Source organism: Corythoichthys intestinalis, chromosome 10 (genome assembly GCF_030265065.1).
Source record: "Corythoichthys intestinalis isolate RoL2023-P3 chromosome 10, ASM3026506v1, whole genome shotgun sequence".
Lineage (NCBI taxonomy): Eukaryota > Metazoa > Chordata > Actinopteri > Syngnathiformes > Syngnathidae > Corythoichthys > Corythoichthys intestinalis.
In genome coordinates, this window is record NC_080404.1 from 17207319 (window position 1) to 17234548 (window position 27230).

The 27230-nt window shown below is 38.7% G+C and overlaps 1 long non-coding RNA gene across 2 annotated transcripts in view; it reads left to right on the forward strand.

Moving 5' to 3' along the window:
* LOC130922705 (uncharacterized) overlaps window positions 1–24843 on the forward strand; it is a 73479-nt gene extending 48636 nt beyond the window's left edge. The window contains exons 3-4 of one of the 2 annotated variants that reach the window (XR_009064565.1): window positions 6283–6419; window positions 22637–24843. This is a non-coding gene — a long non-coding RNA (uncharacterized LOC130922705). Of the gene's footprint in view, window positions 1–6282; window positions 6420–15639; window positions 16545–22636 lie in introns of those variants that run through there. The other variant, XR_009064564.1, reaches the window with a different exon arrangement.
* Window positions 24844–27230: the final 2387 nt, after the last annotated feature.

Below are 27230 nucleotides of genomic sequence, written 5' to 3' on the forward strand. Positions count from 1 at the left end.
TAAAATGCTTATTGTAAGATTTCTGCTCAAACCCCAGTGAATTTAACTTTAATGAATCATTATACGCTGATGATAATTTCTTGTTACAGCAGCGCCTCTAATCATAAAAATCCCCATTAAATACCTTCATTGAATAGCTTTCCCCCGCTAATGTTATGTCCACTTCATAACATATTGTGAGCAAGTGAGCAACAGATAATCTAAGTAATCGTGCATGCTATGGGATTCATGCATGAACAACAAGCATATTTTCATTACAGAGAGAGCAAACATTTCTGTAATTTGTCTTACTCCAGACTACGTATCTACTTTGCATGAGAATGCCCAGATAAATTATCACATTCTGTCTCTACATAGTGTATGAATCGTTGTTTTTGGCAGCTCTTTTAATTTTCGATTTAGTCTTAGTCTGTTGGGTGATAATACTTATTAGTCTTAGTGATATTTTAGTTATTTCAAAATGTGTTTGTCTTCGTCTAATTTTTGTTGATTAAAAGTCAAGACAAATTTCGTCCAGTTTTAGTCGACGTTAACAAAAAATGTTTTCGTCTGTAAAATAAAAAAAACATACTCTTTACAAAAATAAAAACAAAAATAAAATAAACTATTTCGAATGAACAATGGCTTACGAGCACATATTGTTGCGCCGTTTACAAGGACAACGCCAACTTGGTGATAATACACTCTGGGCAGGAAAACAGCATATTATTATTCAATTCATTATACCCACCTGGACGCCACGTACTGTATGCAAAAAAAAAAAAAAAAACAATGTCCGAGAGTTTAAGACGACGCTTGCCATTAGCATTAGCCTGATGCTAACGTGAGCATAGCATAGCGTTGAACGCAAATGCTATGCTAACGCTACGAGTTACATTTAGTGTGTAATGATCACTCAACCTAGACCTTTAAAGGGCAACTGAAGACCATTCCGGATTTTGGTGTAATTTTACGAATATAAACTTTGGACGAGTTCATTAAAACAACCATGACATTGTCAACACGTAATTGCAAGGATTATTTGCGTTTTTTTTTTTTTTTAGTTTTTTTGCATTCTGTTAATGGTCCCTTCGCAAACCCGGAAGTGTGACGTAGATTCCCCGATGCAACAGAGAAGACTATCCACAGCTAGCATAACAGCAACAACGATGTCAGTGATATTTCCACCAAAGGTAACCATTCAGGATTGCTCTTTCGTGACGCTACCGATGGCAAAGGCTCCCAGGAAAGATGAACTACAATTAATCCCTACATGTTTGAACCTGAGGCGTCAGATGACGACGATTTGCTTGACACAGCAGATGTCGTCATGACGCCAATTGACAGCTCGACACTTCACGAATGGGAGAGTGAGTGGTAAGCCTCCAGCATCGTGATTTTTTTATTTGCGAGAATGAGATTACATGCTTGTATATTTTTCCATGCTCTCCACATAGCTAAAACTGGATACTATGTAATGGGACAGCTCCTACCGATCTAAATATGGTAAAGCTAGCCCAAATATGGCTGAATGAATCACGTTATTGATTTTTCAAAATAAATGACAAAACGATTTTATTTTCCAGGTTTTGCTGTAAACCGTCAAGTAATTACCCTTCCAAGAGTATGCCTCTGTCGTCAGGAGATCCCAAACGTGAGAGCCAAACTTGAGGAGGCTGAAAAACTGACAGGAGCATGAATTACATTAAAAAAATAAAACCATACATTGTAAACAACATTGACACATTTTGTTGACTGTTTAATGTATTCTATAGGTATATAATATATTGCAATTATATTATATTCTGAAAAAATATTCAATGATACCAGATTTATGTTGAATTAGCATCAGCTTTCGCTGTCAGATTGTGACGCAACATAGAAAGCTAAGTTATACCAAGCACACAATAGCACACATCAAAGAACATAAATTTAGTAAGCAATATAAGCAATACAAAGTTAGGATAGCAACGGACTAGCGCAACATTGAAAAATGATCATGGCAGTGGGAAATATGTATTTACTCTTTCCTGTAGCATTAAGTGTTCTCTATACAAAGATAAATCATTATCATTAAAATATGAAGGTAACTAGATTTTTCTTTTAAAAAAATGTGTACTGTATATATGACTAGTTTATGATTTCATGTCATCAAAATTTGCTACATTTATTTCTCCTAAGTCATCGTCATCTGATGTCGCAGACGGAAGAAATTCAGCATCTGGCAGGCCTCATAGGATCTCTTCAGTCGTCATCGCTGGACACCGCATCACTTGGGTCATCATATGACTCGACCCACTCTCTCTTGAGTTTGGGAAACTGGGTGGCGACTGACTTGCAACGCATTTTTCTTCGTGTTGAGGGTTTCCGCCGCTTAATTTTTTATGTTTGGCTTCCTGGTGGAGAAAAACAAAAAATCACAGCAGCATGAAAATATTGGATGAATCCTTATTTTAATTTAATAATAATTTCTTGGTGATCAAATAATAATGCCCCAGTCAAAGCAGCATCTATTTGATGCTATTGTTCCCTCTTCAAATAGGCAGACCTTGATGTTGATGTTGTAGTATAATAGTTATTGTTTTATTGAGATGTATTTGATACATTAGGGCCTGGCAGGTGGATAGTTTTATATATAGGCTTTATATTTACCCTGTGACAGGCTAAAAAACAACGAGCCAAGGACCTATTTGGTGCTGGGGACATTTGAATTTACATAATACCATATTTATATAGTAATATAATGACATGAGTAGACCTGTCAGCAAACCTATCTACTTATGACAGGACAACAGTAACAACAACAAAAAAATGTCGCACTTAAACAAACAGGCAGTAGGAGTCCCCCTCGTTTATCAAAAAAAGCCAGTAAGGTTCTACTTACTCTTTGTAAAACCAAGGTTGCATTGTTGTAGGTTTTCAAAGCTGTCGTGGCTGAAATGATGAAAACAATGAGCCGATTGGGGACCTGTATGCATGCTAACAAAAACGGTCCAAACCTTTGCAGGAGAAGTTTTTTTTGGACCACTCCTAGAGTCTCGAGTCTTCCTGTGAGCAATTCATCGCTACACATAGAGATGGCATGACGAATCCCGCGAGTAAAACCCAGAAAATGTTTGCAATATATGGCGAGGATAGCGTGGTGCTATATTTCCGTGTTCAGAGTGGTGGCGAGGCTTCCTGGAAGTTATGTCATGAGGTAGCGGTCGGCAGGACGGTGCGTCCCTCGTTGCTATGGTGTTGCTATGGCCATAACTCAAAAACTACGCGGTCAATTATTTTTTTTTTTTTTTAATGTGACTTTTTGAGACAGCGAATGATGCATTTAATACAATTCAACTGAGTAAAACACTTAAGAGCGAAATCCGAAAAGCTCTACAGTTGCCCTTTAACTGATTACACATGTAAAAGATCTGACAAGAAGAATTGGTGAAAAGATGTCCTTTTCATTGGTTGGAAAGCAAACCTGCACCCACTAGGCCGTTTCTGGAATCGGTTTGACACCTGTGCTTTTAGCCAACTGGATGCCAGGAATGCTAGGCAATAGCCAATGGCAGAGCAGCTAGAAGTATGTTACGTTCAGTTTTTAATTTTTTTTTAAATTTTTAATCGAGTTACTCACAGCTTAAAAATTAATCGTAATTAATCGCAATTCAAACCATCTATAAAATATGCCATATTTTTCTGTAAATTATTGTTGGAATGGAAAGATAAGACACAAGACGGATATATACATTCAACGTACTGTACATAAGTACTGTATTTGTTTATGATAACAAAAAATCAACAAGATGGCATTAACATTATTAACATTCTGTTAAAGCGATTCATGGATAGAAAGACTTGTAGTTCTTAAAAGATAAATGTTAGTACAAGTTACAGAAATTTTATATTAAAACCCCTCTTAATGTTTTCGTTTTAATAAAATTTGTAAAATTTTCAAACAAAAAATAAACTAGTAGCTTGCCATTGTTGATGTCAATAATTACACAATGCTCATGGTGCTGAAACCCATAAAATCAGTCACACCCGAGCGCCAGCAGAGGGCGACAAAACACCAAAAAACACAAGGAACAAATGGACATGACACTGTGCTGTCATTTTAATCTGTTTGAGCGGGGCATGTGCGTTAAATGCGTCAAATATTTGACGTGATTAATTAGAAAATCAGTGTTTGGGCGGCACGGTGGCTGAGTGGTTAGCACGTCTGCCTCACAGTTCTGATATCAAGGGTTCAATCCCGGGCTTCGGCCTTCCTGTGTGGAGTTTGCATGTTCTCCCCGTGCCTGCGTGGGTTTCCTCCGGGATCCCCGGTTTCCTCCCACATCCCAAAAACATGCATGGTAGGCTGATTGAACACTCTAAATTGTCCGTAGGTATGAGTGTGTGCGTGAATGGTTGTATGTCTCCTTGTGCCCTGCGATTGGCTGGCAACCAGTTCAGGGTGTCCCCTGCCTACTGCCTGTAGTTAGCTGGGATAGGCTCCAGCACCTCCGCGACCCTCGTGAGGAAAAGCGGCATTGAAAATGAATGAATGAATGAATAATTAGAAAAATTAATTGATGCCCGTTAACGCGATAATTTTGACAGCCCTAGTATTTTTGCCTTTGTATCCTGAAATTTCTTTCTTAACAAAAGCCAATATTTTCCTGATACGGCATGTCTTAACCTGAATATTCTGTATGTAGAGACGTTCGTAAGTAGAGGTACCACAGCACTTGACATTAAAGTGTGTATGCAGTAATTTAGTATTAAAAAAAGAAAGTATATATTTTTCAAAAAACGTATCTGTACAGTATCGGCATTATCCAATACCACACAGCAACATGTAAAACCAATCCATAAGATAAAAAAAAGTTGTCCCATGTAGTGTCCTGCATATCTTTTATACAGTAACCACCAATGCCAGTGTTATCACTAAGATATCGAATCACAACTTACTTTGCTTGTTGCAGTCTTTCTCGTCTAATCAAAGTTGCCTGCATAAACAACTCACACTTGAACACGCACTCATGCACGGCGAGGCTGTCCACACAGAATATCTGCAATTTCAAGGTGGAAATGAAAGCTTGAAGCAAGAGCGTTGCGCAGGGAGGGCCGCGCACATTCAATCAGCCCCTGGCAACTCTTCAACTTCACCTATCGTCATTGCATCACATCCAAAAATTTGCACTGAGGTGTGCCTCGAACGCACTGCTGACACATCAAAGGGCCGCAGCACTTTCATAGCACTAGTTGGATCCTCAGAGCCACAATCTGCACCTTCCATGACAAACATGCACAGGGAGAGGACAGGCATGACTAAAGCCTCGAGCAGACGTATTAAAAAATGGATTCTCTATTTCCCACTTCGATGAATTAAAGTAAATTGGGCAGCCTTTGGGCAGAGCTGCCTCTTCACGGACTGGTTAACCTTGAAGGTTAGGGAGAGATGATCTGGATCACAGACTGTGCAAGGCAGGCAAGATGTGATAAACTAAAGGGCAGGTTTTTTTCCCCCAGCTTTAAAAAACTTTTATTTTTTCCAGGCAAAAAAAATGGAAAGCCCAAGACACAAGTACTGAAAATGATTGTGGTCGAATACATTTTTACACCAAACCTAGTGTCTTTTGGGTTGAGGCAATACACAGATTTTCTCATGAGAATTCTACCAGTAGGTAGAAATACAGCTATATTTGCAAGAGCAGCATTAAACGGCAAATTAAAATGAAAACCGTGTGCTCATATATTGCCTCGGGGCTTGCCTACTTTCCTCTATGATATCACTTCCCCTTTCTCTTCACCTTCACTATTGGACAAACTGCTTGGAGCTCTGAATTGAATTCCATTCCATAGTAAATTTTCTTCCAGAGGGCTCCCTAATTAAGAATTTAATTATGGCTGAGAGCAAAAAATAGGCAACAAATCCACCTCATGTTTTAAACATCGTTGGGTTCCTCATCTATCTCGCACTCAGTCTGTACAAGCTGCTTCTGTTGAGGTTTTGAGGTTAACTGAAGGTAAGGCATGCACATAGATGGTAATCACAAAGGCTTACACTAGCTAATTCTCTAGTGTACACACATTGCATTTATGATCAAAGAGTGAAGAACTTAAAGATTCAACACATTTCTAATTAATAAAATTACAAGCCTAACTCCCTTCTAAAATCATACAAAAATTAAGATATTGCACATGTGAGTGAAATAATGTACTTTTTAAATTTGAAATTTCAGTTCAGTGGCGTATGTCTTGCCGTGTTTAGCAATTCCAGTGCTGGTCTCCTACCTGCTTCATCATACAGGCCTTCTCATCTTTTCCCAGCAGGCCAACCCTCCAGAAGCTATTTGTCACAAGCTGGTGTTTCATACTACCATGACCTCCAAGTGTGTTTGCTGGGAATTGGGCGCTCTGAGCCAACTGTGATTGGAAAGCTGCAGAAGGATGAGGATGTGATTAAGGTGAGTAATGGCGAGTTCGGTGGTCACATAATCTACCTTACTCATCAATAAAAACAATACTGTAGTCTCTATGGGATACTAGTTCTTACAATTTGTGGACACCTGTAGTTTGATCTTCCAATGAGTGAAATTATGGAGTTGCTGTCCTTTGAAGTTATAACATGACTTTCAAAGTTGGTGCATCAGTGAGAGTACATGAGTTGATCAACCACACAAACCTACGGACCAACTAATCAAACAACCAAACAACAGTGCATCAAATGGCTAAGGCTGCATGAAATTTAGGTTTATATTTAGTGCTGGCCAGAAGTATTGGCACCCCTGCAATTCTGTCAGATAATGCTCAAACTCTCCCAGAAAATGATTGAAATTACTTGTTTTTGTAGTAATATCTTCATTTGTTTTGCTTGCAATGAAAAAAACACAAAAGAGAATGTTTTTTTTTTTTTTTTTTTTTTTTTTAATCATTATCATTTTCCACAAAACTCCAAAAATGGGCCGGACTAAAGTATTGGCACCCTCAGCCTAATACTTGGTATCACAACCTTTAGAAAAATAACTGCGACCAACCGCTTCCGGTATCCATTAATGAGATTCTTACAATGCTCTGCTGGAATTTTAGACCATTCTTATTTTGCCAACTGCTCCAGGTCTCAAGGATTTGAAGGGTGCCTTCACCAAACTGCCATTTTCAGATGTCTCCACAGTCTTCAGGCATCATAATGCCATGCACACAGTTAAGCAGTCCAGTGCCAGAGGCAGCAAAGCAACCCCAAAACATCTGGGAACCTCCACCATGTTTGACTGTGGGGACAGTGTTCTTCTCTTTGAAGGCCTAATTTTTTTCCTGTAAACTCTATGTTGATGCCTTTTCCCAAAAACTCTACTTTTGTCTCATCTGTCCAGTGATCATTCTTCCAAAATGTTTTTGGCTTTCTCTGGTAAGTTTTGGCAAACTCCAGCCTGACTTTTTTATGTCTTTGGATCAGAAGTGGAGTCTTCCTGGGTATCCTATCATAGAATCCCTTTACATCCAGACCACCATTCCATCCACATCTAGGGAGGTTAGCCACAGTACCATGGGCTTTATACTTATTGATGACACTGCACATGGTAGATACAGGAACATTCAGATCTTTGGAGATGGACTTGTAGCCTCGAGATTGCCCGTGCTTCCTCACAATTTTGCTTCTCAAGTCCTCTGACAGTTCTTTGGTCTTCTTTCTTTTCTCCATGCTCAATGTGGTACACACAAGGACACAGGACAGCGGTTGAGTCAAATTTAATCCATTTTAACTGGCTGCAAGTGTGATTTACCGTACTTTCCCGAATATAACGCGCACTTTTCTTCCCTAAAATCAACTTACAAAATCATGGTGCGCATTATAAACGCGTACATGGATGGCGACAGAAATATATATATATATATATATATATATATATATATACAGTGCTGCTCAAAAGTTTGTGAACCCCCTCAACATTTTGGAATTTTCTATTATTTCAACCTGATTTCCTAATCAATCAATTCAGTAGTTTTTTTTTTTTGTTTTTTTAACAGTTGTGTTGTCGAGACTAAATTAAAAAGAGTTTTCATCAACTGATGTAGGTGCAAAATTGAACTGTTTGGTCACAACCAAAACCGCCATGTCTGGCGAAAAGTCAACACTGCATACCACCAAAAGAACCTTCTCCCAACAGTGAAGCATGAAGGTGGGAATGTCAAGATCTGGGCTTGCTTTTCATCCTCAGGACCTGGACAACTCCACATAGTCCAGGGAATCATGAATTCTGAGGAATATTGTCAAATCCTAGAACATAACCTGACGCCATCTGTTTTGAAGTTAAAGCTTGGCAGAAGGTGGATCATGCAACATGATAATGATCCAAAGCATTCCAGCAATACAACCAAGGAATGGCTGAAAAAGAAGAAGATTCGTGTTCTGGACTGGCCCAGTCAAAGTCCTGACCTAAATCCCATTGAAATGCTGTGGCGGGACCTGAAGCGAGCAGTTCATGCCAGACGCCCATCAAACCTCTCTCAACTGACTGCGTTCTGCAAGGAAGAATGGGCAAAAATCCCCCAAAGTAGATGTGAGAGGCTGATTAGTCACTACAGAAACCGTTTGGTTGAGGTAATCTCTGCAAAAGGAGGCGCAATATCCTATTAACTGAAGGGGTTCACATACTTTTGCACACATGATATCTGAGTTTTTCTTAAATCAACCACTTTTGTTAAATAAAGAATGACAATATAACTATTTCTTTTGTTTCAGTCCATTATTTGGAATGTCAGTATTGTGGATTTGGGTATAACTTAACATTTAATAAGGTTATTTTAGTTTTTTTTACAAAAAATCTGACCATCGCTGTGGGGTTCACAAACTTTCGAGCAGCACTGTATATATATATATATATATATATATATATATATATATATATATATATATATATATATATATATATATATATATATATATATATACACAGGACTGTCTCAAAAAATTAGAATATTGTGTATTCTAATTTTCTGAGACAGTCCAGTATATTAGGGCTGTCAGACGATTAAAATTTTTAATCGAGTTAATTACAGCTTAAAAATTAATTAATCGCAATTAATCGCAATTCAAACCATCTATAAAATATGCCATATTTTTCTGTAAATTATATATATATATATTCTGTAAAATAAATTGTTGGAATGGAAAGATAAGACACAAGATGGATATATAAATTCAACATACGGTAAATAAGTACTGTAGTGGGCATTTCACTCTACTGTCATTTAAATCTATCTATGCTGTCCTCACTCCGAAGCGTCTACTTTTTCCAAAGCTAGACAGCTAGTGAACGACGCCATAATAATCAGACTTCTTCCTTTTTCATCTGATTTATTAATAAAATGGCCTCAAACCATTGTACTCTTTAAACCGTCATAAAACTACAAAAAAAAAGTACACAAGCATTGCATTAGCAACAACGTTAGCTTAGCACGCTATACAGGTTCACTAAACATAAACAAAAAGCGTCTCATACAAAAAATATTACATTTCGCTTGCTAACATAATATGTACATTCTTTACAACAACCATACTTACGGACAAATCTTGTCAAAGGATCATATAAGCACAACATTACAACGTAGGCGTCAGCCCGAGACGTCGTGGAGCCATATTGAACCAGCAAGAAAACAATAAACCATGTTGCAAAGCGACCACAAGAGTTCGCTGTTAGACAGCACAAAAAGCCTTGCTGTAAAACTTACCAAAAGGCAGAATACTGTCTGAGCGGGACATGTGCGTTAATTGCGTCAAATATTTTAACGTTATTAATTTAAAAAATTAATTACCGCCCGTTAACGCGATAATTTTGACAGCCCTAATATATATATATAATATATGTAAGCAGAATTTTAAATTTGTTTTTTTTTTATTGACACGGCCATGTTGTGGTGAAGAAACGTATGCGGCGGTCCGTTGCCGACCATTACGGTAAGTGACGTCACCATTTTGTTTCGGTAATACTTCACTCTGATTGGCCGAATGATTTCGTCTGTGTTAAATTCAGCTTTTTTCACTCTTCATAAAGCACAGAATTTAGTTTCTTGAACTCATTTGAGTCAACGTTTATTGCAGCGCCGCAACTCGGACCATAACAAACGTAACAACACAGATTTCCTATGTGTGTCCGTCAACTATATCTGTCCCTCGGGAAACTCAAACCCAAATAACAATAGTTCCTATTGTTACCGTTGTGTCGACAGCGATGAGCTCTCTTGGATTTCCGACTTACGTTCTCACTTTCATTTTACTGTATCAATCCATGGAAGAAACATTTATTCATCGTGATGAAACAAGCAAGTTATACAGCAGCCTTTAAAAGAAAAGTCACATCTGTTTTCTCCTAGATTCTGGTAAGTTGGAGAAGTGGTCAAATCATATTATTACCGTAAATATTGTCAGTTTATGGTAATGTTTTGAACTACCAATATGCTATGTTTGTGCTGTGTTTCACCAGTCAGTAAAATGAAATTTCTGTATCTGTACACGAGCTCTGTTTTCTTGTATTCTTCTATTTATTGGTGCTAAAATTAGGGTGCGCGTTATAAACGGGTACAATAATTTCCCCTAGATTTTACAAGTAAATTTGGTGTGCGCATTATACACGGGTGCGCCTTATATTCGGGAAATTACGGTAGTTATTGCCACCACCTGTTATGTGCCACAGGTGAGTGCTGTTAATTACACAAATTAGAGAAGCATCACATGATTTTTTAAAAGGGCGGTATACTTTTGTCCGGCCAATTTTTGTCCGGCCAAATTAATGGTTTAATTTTTTTCCCATTCTCTTTTGTATTTTTTCATTGCAAGCAAAATACATGAAGATATTACTAACAAAGCGTTTGTAATTGCAATCATTTTCTGGGAGGAATTGAGCATTATCTGACAGAATTTCAGGGGTGCCAATACTTTTGGCCAGCGCTGTACTACTACATTCAAAGGTGGGTTGTAACGTGTTCCATTTACTCCATTACATTTACTTGAGTAACCTTTTGAGAAAAATATACTTCTAAGAGTAGTTTTACTAAGCCCTACTTTTTACTTGAGTAGATTTGTGAAAAAGAAACGCTACTCTTACTCCACTACATTTGGGGTACACTAGTCGTTACATTTTTCCATTTAATCTATATATTAGGCTTTCACTTTCTGTCCTGCCAGAGATGCCAACAGTGGCTCTTCCAGTTTCAACAATGAGACGTCGCAACAATTATCACATGATTCAATGATACCAATCGGACTCAAGCTTGGTGTTCTATGATCACGCCAGCCAGTTCAATCATATGGTGTCTATAAAGCGCCGTAAAAAAAGAAGCATTTGACACAGAGCGCCGCTGTCAACATGACTCGAAAGCGCAGATTTTAATCTCTCTCACAGTTTTTATTTGGCACCGATTGACCTCGGAAAACCGGACGTATGACATAGTTATATACATAGGAAATATGTTTTCTCCATTAAAGGGCACTCATGCTCTTTGGACGAATAATGCTTCATTTCTGTAGATTTTTTTTTTGCTCTCGCCAGAATTCAATGATTTTTTTTTGTGTAATTCTTTTGCTTAAAGTGGTCATGGAATAGGTTATAGTACCGTATAATAATAACAGTTCATATAGATAACTATGTGCTGGTAAAAAATACCATTCTTTAAATAAAAATTAAAAAAAATCAAACAACATAAGCAGTTACTCACAATGTTATGAGTATGCTTCTTACAAAATACTTTTTTACTTGAGTACATTTTTTGGATTACTACTTTTACTTGAGTAATATTATTATGAAGTAACGCTACTTTTCTTGTGTCAAATTTTTGTCTACTCTACCCACCTCTGACTACATTATGATTATGACGCATGAGTTTCCATATACACTTCAAAACCACATGCGGCTACAGTAATGTAAAAGTCCTTTTTTTTTTTTAGATTAACACCTGTCGTGAAAACAAATTTCCCATCAATTCCACAGTGAGTTGTGATCATAGCAGTGAATTATTTCAAAACGTTAATAGAAAGCTATTGTTTTCATTAAAAACACTGGTGAGTCTATGTCCCAAGGAACAATGTAACATTTGCGACCTGCAGAGGTGTTTAAATGGTAATCTGTTCTGAAGGTAGCAATGCGCAAACTGCACAAATGAAACAGACAAGCTGAAAGCCAATATAAACACATCAAGTCTCAGAACAACAATAAAACAAACTAGTTTTATATAGCGCAGATAAACATGTACAGTTATGTACTGTAATTTGATACTACATATGTAATTTGATAAAGGCAAGTGGTCTTTGACAAGGTTTCCACTGTCACCTCACACCTTGCAGGTTATCTTTTATGCTGATGGGCCGCTGCCACAAGTCAAATAACTTCCCATCTGTGTGCTGGATATAATTCTAATTATAACTACATCCAAAGAAATAGGACAGAAAAAAAGGTGACTGCTTTATGGAAACACTGTGACACTACATTCCATGTGTTGACTGTTGTAATGTACAGTGTTTCACAAAAGTGAGTACACCCCTCGTATTTCTGCAGATATTTAAGTATATCTTTTCATGGGACAACACTGACAAAATGACACTTTGACACAATTAAAAAGTAGTCTATGTGCATCTTATATTATAGAGTTAATTTATTTTCCCCTAAAAATAATTAAAAATAAAGCCATTAATATCTAGACTCCTGGCAACAAAAATGAGTACACCCCTTAGAAACTACGTACATCCCTAAATGTCCAAATTCAGTATTGTTTGTCATTTTCCCTCCAAAATGTCATGTGACTCGTTACAGGAGTGTTGTCAGCATTGCTGCAGAGATTGAAGAGGTGGTGGGGGGGGGTGGGGGGGGGCTGTTAGTGCTCAGACCATATGCCGCACTCTACATCAAATTGGTGTGCATGGCTGTCACCCCAGGAGGAAGCCTCTTCTGAAGAGGGTACACAAGAAAGCCCGCCCGTCTCATCAGACCATAGGACAGGTTCCAGTAATCCATGTTCTTTGTTTTCAGCAAACTGTTTGCGGGCTTTCTTGTGTACCGTCTTCAGAAGAGGCTTCCTCCTGGGGCGACAGCCATGCACACCAATTTCATGTAGAGTGCGGCGTATGGTCTGAGCACTAACAGGCTGACCCCCCACCTCTTCAATCTCTGCAGCAATGCTGACAACACTCCTGTAACGAGTCACATCTCATTTTGGAAGGAAAATGACAAGCAGTACTCAATTTGGACATTTAGGGATGAATGTAGTTTCTAAGGAGTGTACTCACTTTTGTTGCTTTGTAATTTCTCTATTGGCAGATCCTGAAATATTTCGTATACACTAATCCAGAGCAAATCAGCATCTTGAAATGCCACACCTGTGAGGTGGATAAGTTATCCAAGTGCTCACAAATTCAGATTAAAATTTATCAACAATATTGGAGAGATTGGGCCTTTTTTTTTGTTCGTAGAAAAAGATATTTGTGTTCTCCACATGAAAAATGGGAGCAGGTTAAAGCAGTCATGGACAATTTTTTTTGTTATATGCTTCGCTCGAGATATAAATTGTGGATTTGAAATATGTGAATTCATCCACCATGCTTTTTCATTCCTATTGATCCCCAGTGCTCTAAACTGTATGCCACATCCAAAGTCTTCTGCCACTTTTCAAATAGATTGTATTGTTAACTCTACAGATACTTGGCAATCCCGCATAGGGCACTTTGTGATAGCAGCGAGGTGAAATCCATCTTTTAGTAAAGTTTAATATTGTTCTAAATGCAAGCGGAAGAAATAATTTTGATGAATTATGCTACTGTATTGATGAATTTGTATAATTATTCAATTACATTACACAACAATACTGTACATGTCATCTACTGGCACAGGTAGATTTTTTTTTTTTTTAACAAGGTGACTTCATGAATCATCACGCCTGACCATGAAACAATGAATGTTATTCTTGCTGCCAATTAAAATTTGATTTTTTAAAATGTTTTATTTTATGATTGTATATATAAATGCGGCCTAAACTTGGACCCGCTTATTTGAATTGGGGGGGGCAAAGCATGTTGATGACCCCGAAACTCTGTGTCCGCAATAAAATTAACTTACAAGATATATGCTTGGTTAGTAGCTTAGCCCATGCTCGTAAGTACAGGCATCCCAACTATGTGGGTGTGCGTGCGTGTGTGAGCACGCGTGTTTTTCTGTATAGAAGTAGACGCCGAATTTTGCGTTCCGCGGAGATATCCAATTTAATGCCAAGTTTTTCCAGTCACTCACACCCTTGCAAAACGAATCCTCACCATGGTAAGTTTGAAAATAGCGGCAGGCAAAACAGGAGACTGCATCCTTTTTGACTGAATAATCCAGCCAGGAATATTTATAATCATACTTGAAAATGAGCGTTTTTTGTTTCCCATCATTTTTAAGGGAATTCCAAATCAGGTTGCTTAGGACAGCTATGCTTTTGGACAAGGATGGTACACCCGGTTGTGGCTCTGTTGTACAACCAGCGTCTTTAGTGGGACAAACTGAAACTCCACTCCCCATTTTGGCGGCGCTCTCCGGCGTTTCATGGTCAACCTCATGAATTCTTGGTTCTTGCTCAGTAGTTGTTGACGCTTTTAAAAGTTTAAGTTTGAAAAAAATTACAAATATTTATCATGTTTCTTCTATCCTGAGGTGGTTTTGGCTAAGCAAAGCAAATGACAGTCTCTTAGGTGCTCTGTCCGTTTGAAAAATTATTTTGACCCATTATTTTTTTTTTTTTTGGTCCATTTCATTCATTTTTGTTGTTTGTTTTATTGCTTTACAACTTTTATAGACAACATTTTACCGGCAAAGTCCATTTTAAATTCATATACTGTATTTGAAAGTCAAGTACATGTAATGACATTTTCGGCCGCCAAGGGGGGCTATGCCCCACCCCGGGCCCCCTTAATCTACGCATATGGCTAAATTATGTAAAACTGCCAAGGCAATTAAAGGGATAAGATTTTCAAGCTAAAGTATATTTTTAACCAAAAGTAATTTTATTCACAAACTGAAGTTTCATCATATTACTTGACTGTTTTCTGTTTTCTTGACAGAAACTGGTTGTGGGTTTGTCTGTGGTTTTCTCACGCCCGTACCATGCATATTGCATAGCTCTACATAAAAAAAGATTGCTGCTCACACACAATCTCACTTGGCTGTTTAATAGGTTTCACATATTACAACACATTACGCTAAATAGCGTTACACGATTTCAAATTGAAATAGTTATGATAACACGTTGAAATGTTTGTTTTTAGTGTAAATCACTTTATCAATGCTCCCCAAAAGTTAGGTTATCTCCTCCTTTAATTTCAGTCTTTCAGTGCCATTGACGATACTAGATGTCCAATCCATTTTGACTGGGAAGGGCGAATGTGTTCATACAGATTGGATGTCTAGCACTTTCAATAGCAGCCAATGAGTTAAGGTGTTTTTCCTGAAATCAGTAATTTAAAGGTTACTATGAGCATAATTTCATCTAATAAACCTTTCAAAAGTCACATAAAAATGCCATAAACCACAGATATGAAAGTCTTAATTTACCCTTTTGTGAGCTTTCGATAATTGCCATTTTGTCTTTGTCCCATTTCCATCACATTTTTTTCAAATGGATCCTTGAGGCTGCTGCCAACGTCTTTTGTTTTTCCTTTTTCAGATAATTCGCCATCTGCCGTCTTAGTACCTGCAGTAAGCCTTCTGCAATAAATGCCCTTCCCTCAGCACCACTATGCTTTGCATTGTAGTACAATTCCAGTTCCAAGTTATTCTAATTTCTCTATTTTGATTCAGTTAAAACTTCCTGTTTAGAATTCAAAAGATTTCAATCTTCAATTCATTGAAACTAATTGGCTCATTAAAATACATGTCATGTTTTTTTTGTCATTTTTTCGAATAGTTTGTGTGAAAAAGATTGTGTTTCGCATGAATATATGCACAGCGATGTGAATCGGGGTTATGCAGTTTGCAAAGTGAACAGCTTGAGAGGCCAGATTTGCTAACACGGTGTAGCACCGAGCTCCTGGCTGTAATGCAAACTACAGATGTGTGGCGCAGGGGAGGAGAGGTGCGCCAACGGCAATGTAAACAGCTGACAATTAGCTGCCCGGATGATGATTCCTTACTCTTGTTTGGTGAATACACGTGATGAGGCCAGTATGTACTTCTGCTGTAGGGGCTCGTAAACATGAACTTTGCATACATTAGCAAGGGACGAACGGCCAACTTACTGCTCCTCAAGGAGGTGTGCTTCACTCTCGGTTTTGTATACTGTATTGAGTACATGTTAAAAAAAAGAAAAAGGAATGTCTCAGTTGCCCTGTTGTTGAAATATTCAGTTGACCTGTGTAAGGTCAGAAACGATACAGTTTTCTTGGATACTGACAGCTTGGCATCCGATTTGTTTGTGCTTTCGGGAATTGTAAATAATGTAAATGGAAATTATCGGTTCCAGGATGCAATTTTAAAAACTGTACTTAATAAACTGCGTGCTTCTTAAGTTTGCTGTTGCTGTTCTGATAAGTAACTTGTATTGTGACTTACAATAACTGGGTCTTCTTTGAAGTAAAGTCCACTTTCTGTGTATTGTGTGTATTCTTCCTCACATTATTCTTCCCCAAGACTCAAAGTTACAGCCTAACTTTTTTAATGTATTTTTTTCCCTCTATGAGCACAGCACTTCATAACCTAAAAATTTAGATTATATAAAGAATATACAGTAGGTGCCCACAATGTAAGTCAACTTACGATTAAATATTCACATTTCCACTCATTTTAACATGACTTACTTAACTCAATGGCTGTCATTGACAACAATAGACATCCAATTCATTTTAATATCAAACCCTTAAGGAAAGTAAAAATGCATACTTAGGACTAATAAAATTTTTTCTTACTCTAATATTTTATGGACACTAGCATCTCAAGTAGCATTATATTGTAGACGGTTGGTTCAAAACTCCAAATATTTGTATAAATTCAGATGCAGTGTTTTCCTTTACATTGCACTTAATTGGGAAGATCGTAAGATAACTTAAAAGTTAAAGGCCTTTAAATCAATGTTGTTTTTGGCAGCCCTTTTAATTTTCATCTAGTCTAGAAAAGATGTATTTGAACAACCTTCTATTTTGCAAGTTCTCCCACTTAAAAATTATGGAGGGGTCTGAAATTTTCATCATTTAGGTGCATGTCCACTGTGAGAGAGATGATCTAAAAAAAAATCCAGAAATCACAATGCAAGTTTTTTAACGATTTATTTGTGTTATACAGCTGCAAATAAGTATTTGAACACCTGGGAAAACGAATGTTAATATTTGGTACAGTAGCCTTTGTTTGCAATTACAGAGGTCAAACGTGTCCTGCAGTTTTTCCACCAGGTTTGCACACACTGCAGGAGGGATTTTGGCACACCCATCAGTCAGGTTTCTGGGCTGTCGCTGAGAAACACGGAGTTTTGAGCTCCCTCCAAAGGTTTTCTATGTGGTTTAGGTTTGGAGACCGGTTATGTCATATTAGAACCTTGTTATGCTTCTTAAGGAGCCACTCCTTGGTTTTCCTGGCTCTGCGCTTTGGGTCATTGTCATGTTGGAAGACCGAGGCACGACCCATCTTCAATGCTCTGATTGAAGGAAGTAGGTCACTAACCAAAATATTACAATATAGGGCCCCAGTCATCCTCTCTTTAATACAGTGCACTCGTCCTGTGCCATGTGTAGAAAAACACCCCCAAAGCATGATGCTACCACCCCCATGCTTCACAGTAGGGATGTTGTTCTTGAGATAGTACATTATTCTTTTTTTCCTCCAAGCACATTTAGTGGAATTAGAAAATTTTTTTAAAAATCTATTTTGCTCTCATCTGACCACAAAACTTGCTCCCATGACTCCTCTGCAGCATCCAAATGGTCAAAGGCAAACTTAAGACGACCTTTGAAATGTGCTGGTTTAAGCAGGGGAACCTTCTGTACCATGCATGATTTCAAACCATACGTCTTAGTTTATTACCGTTACTAACCTTGGAAACGGTGGTCCCAGCTCTTTTCAGGTTATTGATCAACTCCTGTCATGTAGTTCTGGGCTGATTCCTCACATTTCTTAGGATCATTGAGACGAGGTGATATCTTAAATGGGAACACGCGGAGGCACCGTGGGTGATCTGGGGCGGGGATTGATCGGGGCCCTGACGCTTCTCCCGCCCTGCGGCCAGTGGTTCTGGTGGACGGGGCCACGCCTGCGGGAGCCTGCCTCTTAACTCACGCACTTCTCACTTCGGCACTGTAAATATCTTTCACCCTGGCACTTAAATGCTCATACATTTCTCCGGGGAGAGTTGAGACGGGGCTTTACAGTCCCGGCCCGGCTCCCCCCTGTTTTTAATGCACCACACACCAAGGTTGTGGGATAGTTGGGACCTGTTGGGCGGGGGGGGGGGGTACCTCACGGTTGCCTCCTCACGACAGGCCTCGCCATCCCTGCACCTTTTTTAAACGCACCACACACGTCATACTCCACAGGAGAGCTCCGGCAAAGGGCGATGGGATGGGCGACTGGGCAGAAACTCCATGCTGCGGTTCCACTGCCCCAAGCCAAGCTCTCCTATTTTAATGCATACATCGCACTGCCCTCCCCTCACAATCCCATCACGGTGCTGGGTGATGGCTGCCAGCCGGGAACCTGGCAGCCACAGTAATAGGGTGGTAGGTGGGTCCCACACTTTTTCCCTATGGCGTAGCTCCTGGGGTGTGGCCTCCCCTCTGCCTGGGCTGCCGGCCGCGGGAGTGGGGAGGGGGGTCGGGGCTCCAACCTTGCATCGTCCCGTGGCAGTTCCTTGGCGTTCTCCTGCCTCCGCCATCCCCTCTCTTCTCTGACTGGACATCCACCCTGCGCTCCACCGGGGTCGCTGGCTGGGTGCCGGTGTATCAGCGGGGTGTTGCCTGCACCGGTGGGGGACCCTGCCCTGCCTTGGGCTTGTTGGGCCGCTGGGGGTCCCGTGGCGTGCCGTGCCGGTTGGGGGGTTGCGGCTGTGGCTCGTGGCCCGGCTGGGCGGGCGGGAGTGGGGGTAGACATGGGGTTGGTGGTGCGTCCCCTCCTGCCATCCCTGAAGGCCGGTTGATGGGTGCGCAGGTGGCCCAGGTGACCACCCTGGATCCCGGGGGGGGGGGGGGCGATGGCTCCTTTGCTGGGCTGCGGGAGGAGGGATGGGCTGTGCTTGACACATCCCCCCCCCCCCCCCGCCTGCCCTCCCTCCCCGGGCTGGCTGGGTGGGGGCCGGGGCCCTGGGTTGGCGCCCGTTCTCCGCCCGTCTGCGTGGCTGTCGCGCGCCTGGTGGGGCTCGCGTACTGCTGTACGTGGTAGTGCATGCTCGGGTTGGGGGTCCTGGTGCCGGGATTGGCGATGGGGCGGTGTAGGGTTGGTCGCCAACGGGCTTACATTCAGATTCACACGATTACTGGGTTCTAGATCACAGAACTGATTTGTGTACACTCTACCCCTTTTAATCACTTAGCTTATAGACACCCCCACCCCCGTCCCCCTCATTCACTGGCCAATAGGCCCCCACATGGTGTAAACCGGAAATACATCTCGCTGACGATGGCACCAGCATATTAGTAATTAGTCTAGATGTTCAATGTATTTCTTGTTGTTGTTTGTGTATGTGTTTCTTTTCTTTCTTCTCTTGTGTTTCTTTTCTTCTGTCCCCCCATAATCGCTGCTTTGTCATAATAAAAAGGTATTTTGAATGATCACAATGGGAGTATGTCAGACTCTCAATCTGAAACATTAAAACTGTTCAGACTATCCGGGCACTTAGACTTCCATTCTCTGTGTCAGACAGCTGAACAGGACAGGTAAAAAAAAATAAAAAAATAAAAAAAAATAAATAAATGGGAACAATTGTGTTTCTGGTGTCTTTGGACAGCTCTTTGGTCTTGACCATGTTACAAGTTTGAGTCTTACTGATCGTTTGGGGTGGACAGGTGTCTTTATGCTGACATCGACCTCAAACATGTGCATCTGATGCAGGATAATACATGTAGTGGAGGTGAACTTTTAAAAGGCGGACTAACAGGTCTTTCAGGGTCAAGTCAACAAAATATTTTTGTAATCGTCATCGTTGACGAAAACAACACTGCTTGCCATTTTGTCCAGTACCGCCTGCGACTATCAACCATACCAAACTTTACATACATAACTTTTCTGTATAGCTTCAATAACTAGCTTAATTACATGTTAATAGTGTGATGCTTTGACTGAAATAGTCTACTTTTGTTCCCTAGTTGTGCCACATAAAATGAATACATTGGGGGGGATTTTATTTTTTTTTCTAAACCAAATTCCTTTCAGTTCTGCATTTCTATGGGTCCTTTCCTTGGGAACTGTGACAATTGGTGCAGGCTTCTCCAAGAGCGGTTTCCCTAGAGTTGCATAACAATCATAAATGTGATTGATACCTGGGCTGGTAAATGTTTCAATCAAAGGAATGAAAGACAGCCAACTGCTCGCTGTAGCTGGAGTGCCAGAGGGAGAAGCTCAGCAACAATGGTAGCAAAGATGTGAGTTTTTCCTTGTTTTCGGTCAAAGAATCCAGATGTTCTTTAGGGATCATAGTTAGCTATTTTTCTCAAAATTTAAATGCAGTCTTATGCATCCAATAGTCATGCACTCAAGATGGGTTAAATCAAACAGAACGTTGCTTTTTCCCTTGAATTATTGGAGAAAATGTACTTTCTGTTTCTCATAATTATGTCTGTGACTTTTCTACTAAAACTTGCAATTCCGTCTCTTCAACTTCTTTTTGGGGTGCACACCTAAATTTTACATGACAAGAAGTATCTTTTGAATACAGCGCTCTGTGTCTATGATCTGATGCATGATGTTGCCAGGCCGACATAATTCTACAGGGACCATAACAGCGCCCATAAAGGCCTCCCAGGGGTTTTAATTAGCTATACCCCTTTTTCTCTATGGCCAGTGAAGATCCTTTGCTTCCTTTACATAGGGTTGAGCCACATCTCCAGCAGCAGGTTTACTTAAAACCCAACCCACATACTGTACCAAATCGTGAGCCATCTTTGATAATAACCTTGGGAAAGTAGGTCTGGAGGTTGGAGGGATCTAGTACACTTGATTTGTCTCCTCTATAATAAGTCTATGTGATTTGCTGTCTCCAGGGAGCCTGCAGCAATGTAGTAGGATTTAAATAATTCCCTGTTAAATTATTGGGGGACCAAAAATGTATTTAGTACCGTGACCGGGTATGTTGTTGAAGTGTAAGTTCAAGGCAGGGCTGTGCAAATTTAAGATCGTGATCCCAGATCGGAAACAAGTTTACATCGATCTCTGTGATAAGCCATGTCATATACCGTATATACTGATGCAAACTTACTAGTTGGGCAGATTTTAAATAGTCCATCAAACAGACAAATATTGTTGGTTTTCAAGCAATTTATTACACACTAGGTTAGGTCAACACATAACAGATTAAAAAAAAACCAAAAAAACAATGTGCACTAAAATACAAGGTATATTTAATTTTTTGAGCGCCTGCTAGCTTAATGCATACAGTGGGGCAAATAAGTATTTAGTCAACCACTAACTGTACAAGTTCTCCCACTTGAAAATATTAGAGAGGCCTGTAATTGTCAACATGGGTAAACCTCAACCATGAGAGACAAAATGTAGAAAAAAAAAAACAGAAAATCACATTGTTTGATTTTTAAAGAATTTATTTGCAAATCATGGTGGAAAATAAGTATTTGGTTAATACCAAAAGTTCATCTCAATACTTTGTTATGTACCCTTTGTTAGCAATAACGGAGGCCAAACATTTTCTGTAACTCTTCACAAGCTTTTCACACACTGTTGCTGGTATTTTGATAGTAGTTGACTAAATACTTATTTGCCCCACTGTATATACAATGACAGGCACGATTGAATAAAAACATAGTTAAGAAAAACAACAAGATAAAAACCAAGCTTAATAAAAATTGTGAAAAACCATCAATATCGGACTTATGAAAAAAATAATTAATCCTTTTTTTGGGCCAGATCGCCCAGCCCGAGTTCAACGTTACACAAAAGTTTTAATGTTTTTACAACAATGAGAAGCCAAAGAAAAGGTCTCTCAAGATGTGAGTCTGTATCAAATGTAATAATTTGGTGCATTTTAAAATGTTTGTTGTTTCGTGACATAAAAAAAAATAAATAAATAAAATGAACCTCATTTGGAGCTATAGGAAAAAATTTGTTTTGCTGCCCCGTATGGACCGAAATCCCTCTCACTCAAAATGGGCGGAAAACACTCAGGTGGCTTGAAGTTCTGCTCTGAGACCACCAATTGGGATACATTTAAAAAATGTCCTTTATGCATGTGTGATACATCATTGGAAAACTTAAAATCTCCATTTTCTGGGGGAAGACATTTTTTGAACAGGAGGAAACTTTTTGACACCTGAAAAGTAAGCCACATCATGTGAGTTAAAAATACATTTTTTAAACTTATGAACATATCTTTTTTTCTCATTTAAAAAAGGTTTTGGACACCCATTCTGGTACATAATAAATACGTACCAAACACTTCAAGTAACATTTTGTAACAGACACTTTATTTTTTCTATTTCTTAAAGATTATTTCCTCACTCCTTGTCATTTCATAGTTGTTGGCTGAAAGGACACATCAACTTGGATGAAAAGGAGATGTAACTTTTACCTCAGGGCCATTCCATGCTTCTCGGACAGATACTCAACCATGTCCTTGGCGTTGCGGAAGTTTTTTTCCAGAGTGCACGGCTCTCCATCACGCTTCCCTTTGCTGTGCTCAGAGCCATAGAAGCAATGTTGAGACTTGTCATTTCATGAAATGTTGATTTATTCTGATGAATGGAAGCAATAGAAATGATGAATAACGACAGAAAAAAAATACCTCCATAGCGCACTTATGAAGTCTGATAAAGAAAACCTACCATGTATTGACTTGCAGCAGCATCACTCCATATTGTCAGCCTTTTCGCTGTTATTTTTGTGCTCATCCTTGACAGTCTCTGTGTTTTAAACTCGTTGACCGTCTTGTGGTCGTGTTTGATGTCATCTGTCATAAAGACGTGGGCCTCCCTGTCCACACTGTCCTACCCACATGTATAATAGCATCCTTCAGCATATCATATTTATCCAGGTCATTGTGCCTCATTTTTCTACTCCATTGTGTAGATCTACTGTATGTGGAATGATGACTTCTGAAAAGTGATGCAGGCAATAATGTGAACATCAATGGAGAATTCACAATAAAAAGATCGAAGCCTGGGACCTGGGATTTATAATTTAAGCATCCAATGTATCGAATACATCGATATCATCCCATAATAAGCAATACAAACCAGCAACACAGGTCGAAAAGGTAATGAGGATGCTGGTCAGTTAGCCTGCTAGGTCTGTACTGCAACGTACGTCATTTTTCTGGCTGGCGCGATATTTCTTCTAACTTGTTGCGTGATCAAGCATGAGCAAAATTAAAGACACACTGATTTTAACTAGATATTATGGCACACTTACCTTGTTTTGATAAAAAAAAACTCTGTAGCATGTATCACCAAGTATAAAGACACAGCTATGAATGTGTGCAACCAGGCTTTGTTTGGCTTTTATATCTTAATGGTTATTTCGCATGGAGTGCGAGACGAAATAGTGGGCAAAAGGAGTGGTTGATATTTTTTTTCAAATATTTTCTCTTTTTGATTTTAATTTTAATTTTGATCGATTATTCATCATTTGAAATATCGGAAAAATGCGTCAGTAACAAAAAAATCCAATAAATCGATAGTAAAGAGGTACATACCTGTGACCTATTTGCAGACGCAATTTTGTGACGTGATTTGTTTAAAAGTTAAAAATTCACCAGTGAATATCTTTATAAAGTCGTTTTTTTACCCAAACCAAATAGAAATCAATTTATGACTTTAAGCTAATAATAATTGAAAACCCAATAAATCGATAGTAAAGAGGTAGATACCGGTGACCTATTTGCAGACGCAATTTTGTGACGTGATTTGTTTAAAAGATAAAAATTCACGAGTGAATATCTTCATAAAGTCGGTTTTTTTTTTATCCTAAACCAAATAGAAATCAATTTATGACTTTAAGCTAAAAAATAATTGAAAATTTGAGTAAATGGTAAATGGTGTTAAACTTATATAGCGCTTTTCCACCTTTACTTATTTTGTTTTTATGGCTGGGTTTAACAAAAGCAGTTGCGATGTGTCCGTAAACAGGGGTCTCAGGGGTAAAACGAACAAATTAGAAATAGTCTGGTGGTATATTGCGCGATTAAACTGCTATGAAACCCTCTAGACATATTGTTCTATCAAACACAACAAATCTTTCGTCTTAAAATACAGTAGTTTATTTAAAAGTCAGTTGCAGGAGTTTAAACTGCTTTTTCAGTCTTGTATGTGTTTTCCGCCATAGGTTGGAAGTCATCGCTAACCAATGAGTTAAAAGTCAACAAAATTTGGTGCCAATTCGGATAACCGAGCCGCACCTACTGGTAACCTTCTATGGCTGAATGTAGAATACTGAAAATGTTAATACGACTATCATGTCTTGGAGCTCAAACTCAACATTATGAATTCTAACCACCTAACATCCCCTCCATAGACACATTAGTATACAGCAGTGCTTCTCAATTATTTTCTGTTATGCCCCCCTCAGGAAGATGCCAACGTTTCGTGCGGCTCCAACACTCTGTTGCCACTGTAAATAGGCTATATAAATTTGTAATTTAAAAAAAAATTTAAAAAAAGTAAAAGTGAAAAAATATATATATATATTATTAGGGCTGTCAAACGGTTAAAATTTTTAATCGAGCTAATCACAGCTTAAAAATTAATTAATAGTAATTAATCGCAATTCAGATCATCTATAAAATAGCGAATATTTTTCTGTAAATTATTGTTGGAATGGAAAGATAAGACACAAGACGGATATATACATTCAACATACTGTACATAAGTACTGCATTTGTTTATTATAACAATAAATCAACAAGATGGCACTAACATTATTAACATTCTGTTAAAGCGATCCATGGATAGAAAGACATAGTTCTTAAAAGATAAATGTTAGTACAAGTTATAGAAATTTTATATTAAAACCCCTCAATGTTTTTGTTTTCAATAAAATTTGTAAAATTTTCAAACAAAAAAATAAACTAGTAGCGCGCCATTGTTCAGCACCACCAATTCTCCTGGTGCTGAAAACCATAAAATCAGTCGCACCCAAGCGCCAGCAGAGGGCGACAAAACTCCAAAAACACAAGTAACAAGTGCACATGACACTGTACTGTCATTTTAATCTGTTTGAGCGGGGCATGTGTGTTAATTGCGTCAAATGTTTTAACGTCATTAATTTAAAAAATTAATTACCGCTCGTTAACGCGATAATTTTGACAGCCCTAATTATTATAAGTACACCTCTGCATAGCATTGTTCTTTCACATAAACAAGCAATATTGATTAAGTTACAATAGAGCTATACTTTAACATTTTTGTTTGTAACGAAAAACACAACGCACATCTTTGCCTGAATTTAAAAAAAAAAAAAGTCACACCCAAACAACACACTCGATACATTTTTATGACAATTTGATACTGAAAAATCAAATTTAATGAAATCCATTAATAATAGTAAATTCACGCTGATTAGTAGGACTTCAGCTGTCGATTAATTGATTAACTAATTAGTTCGAGTAATCGAGTAATCGGATAAGGAACATAAAAAAATTAAAATACCTGAGCTGAGCCTCAAACAGTATGAAAAAAATAAATAAATGAGGATCTATCTACAAGAAAAGAACAATTGACTAACTTACGAGTACATAGCAAACGTCCGCTAGCTTAAATGCTATAAAAGGCTAACATTTTTCTTTTTTCTACAATGCTCTTAACAAATGGTACAGACACATATTCCCACAAAAACGGCTAAACATATCTATCAACTAAATTACGAATGCATTAAAAAAACATTAGCTCAAACAAAAACTTAGCTTATGTTGGTCTTAACAGGGAGCAGAAATGAGGCAGACTAAAGAGCTGTGTATCCCCCAAATCAATAAAAGTACATGCCAACTCTTTCAAAACAAACCATTACAACGCCACTTTAATTAAACGCTAAATTTAATTCAAATCTTTTTTTCTAATCGAATACTCGAGTCAATCGATTAATCGTTGCAGCACTGCTGATGAGCAAAAATAACTCAAAAGTACAATATGCCAAAAAATTTGACCGAAATATGCCCAAAAAAAAAAAAAATTAATAAAACAAAAACGACAGTGTCATTGGACAAAGGGAATTTTTATTTTGGCTGCAGGCGGTATCAGCTGCTTTGCTATGGTGTGAGGTTATTTTTGCACTAAGCAGCTTGGTATGCCACCTTATATGATGCTAACAGTGCTCGCTGGTTTACTGATGTAACACTCACAAAGCGGGATGATTGTTCGCAATATTCGGCACGTTTTTGCTGAAAAAGTCCAGCGGCTTATCAATATGAATGGAGTCTAATGTTTTTAAGTGAGGTCTTAATTGATTTGGCTTCATACTGTCCGCTGCCATTTTTAGACACAGTAAACATATTGGTCTTTCCTCCTCTCCCACTGTTAAAAGTGAAGCCAAACGCCACATACGCTTTGTCATAGTTCCTCGTCTTAGCTCTTCATATCTCCATTGCTCTATGCTGTGTGCTCTTGTTTGGTTCAAACAACACTCTGAAAATGGGAGTGCCACTGCCATCCACTGAGTGGATGTGCAATTTCACGTTATTCTAATACGGCAAAAACGTATGTTTCCCGAGGTCACATGCCCCCCCCCTGCCATCGCTCTGCGCCCCCCTGGGGGGGCCCGCCCCACTATTTGAAAAGGACTGGTATACAGTAAAAGAACAACTGTGGCTAGCATTACAGTCAGACTTGGTATGACTGTCATGAATTATTCTAAAATGCCACAAGTTCTGGTCAACCTTGTGGGGAAAGGAACTATTCCACTACCATCAGTCTGTTGATGAAAGTTTACTGTATACATTGAACCTTTGCTTATAGCCTCCCAATGACACTCAAATTAGATATTCAATAATTTCTATTTTCACCTCTTGTGCTCTCCTATCATTAGTCGTATCCCAATAGTCTCTGTTGTACAAAGGCATTGCATTTAATGAAACAAAGAATATCATCTCCCTTGGCAACAGTGATTAATCTCACTTTGTGC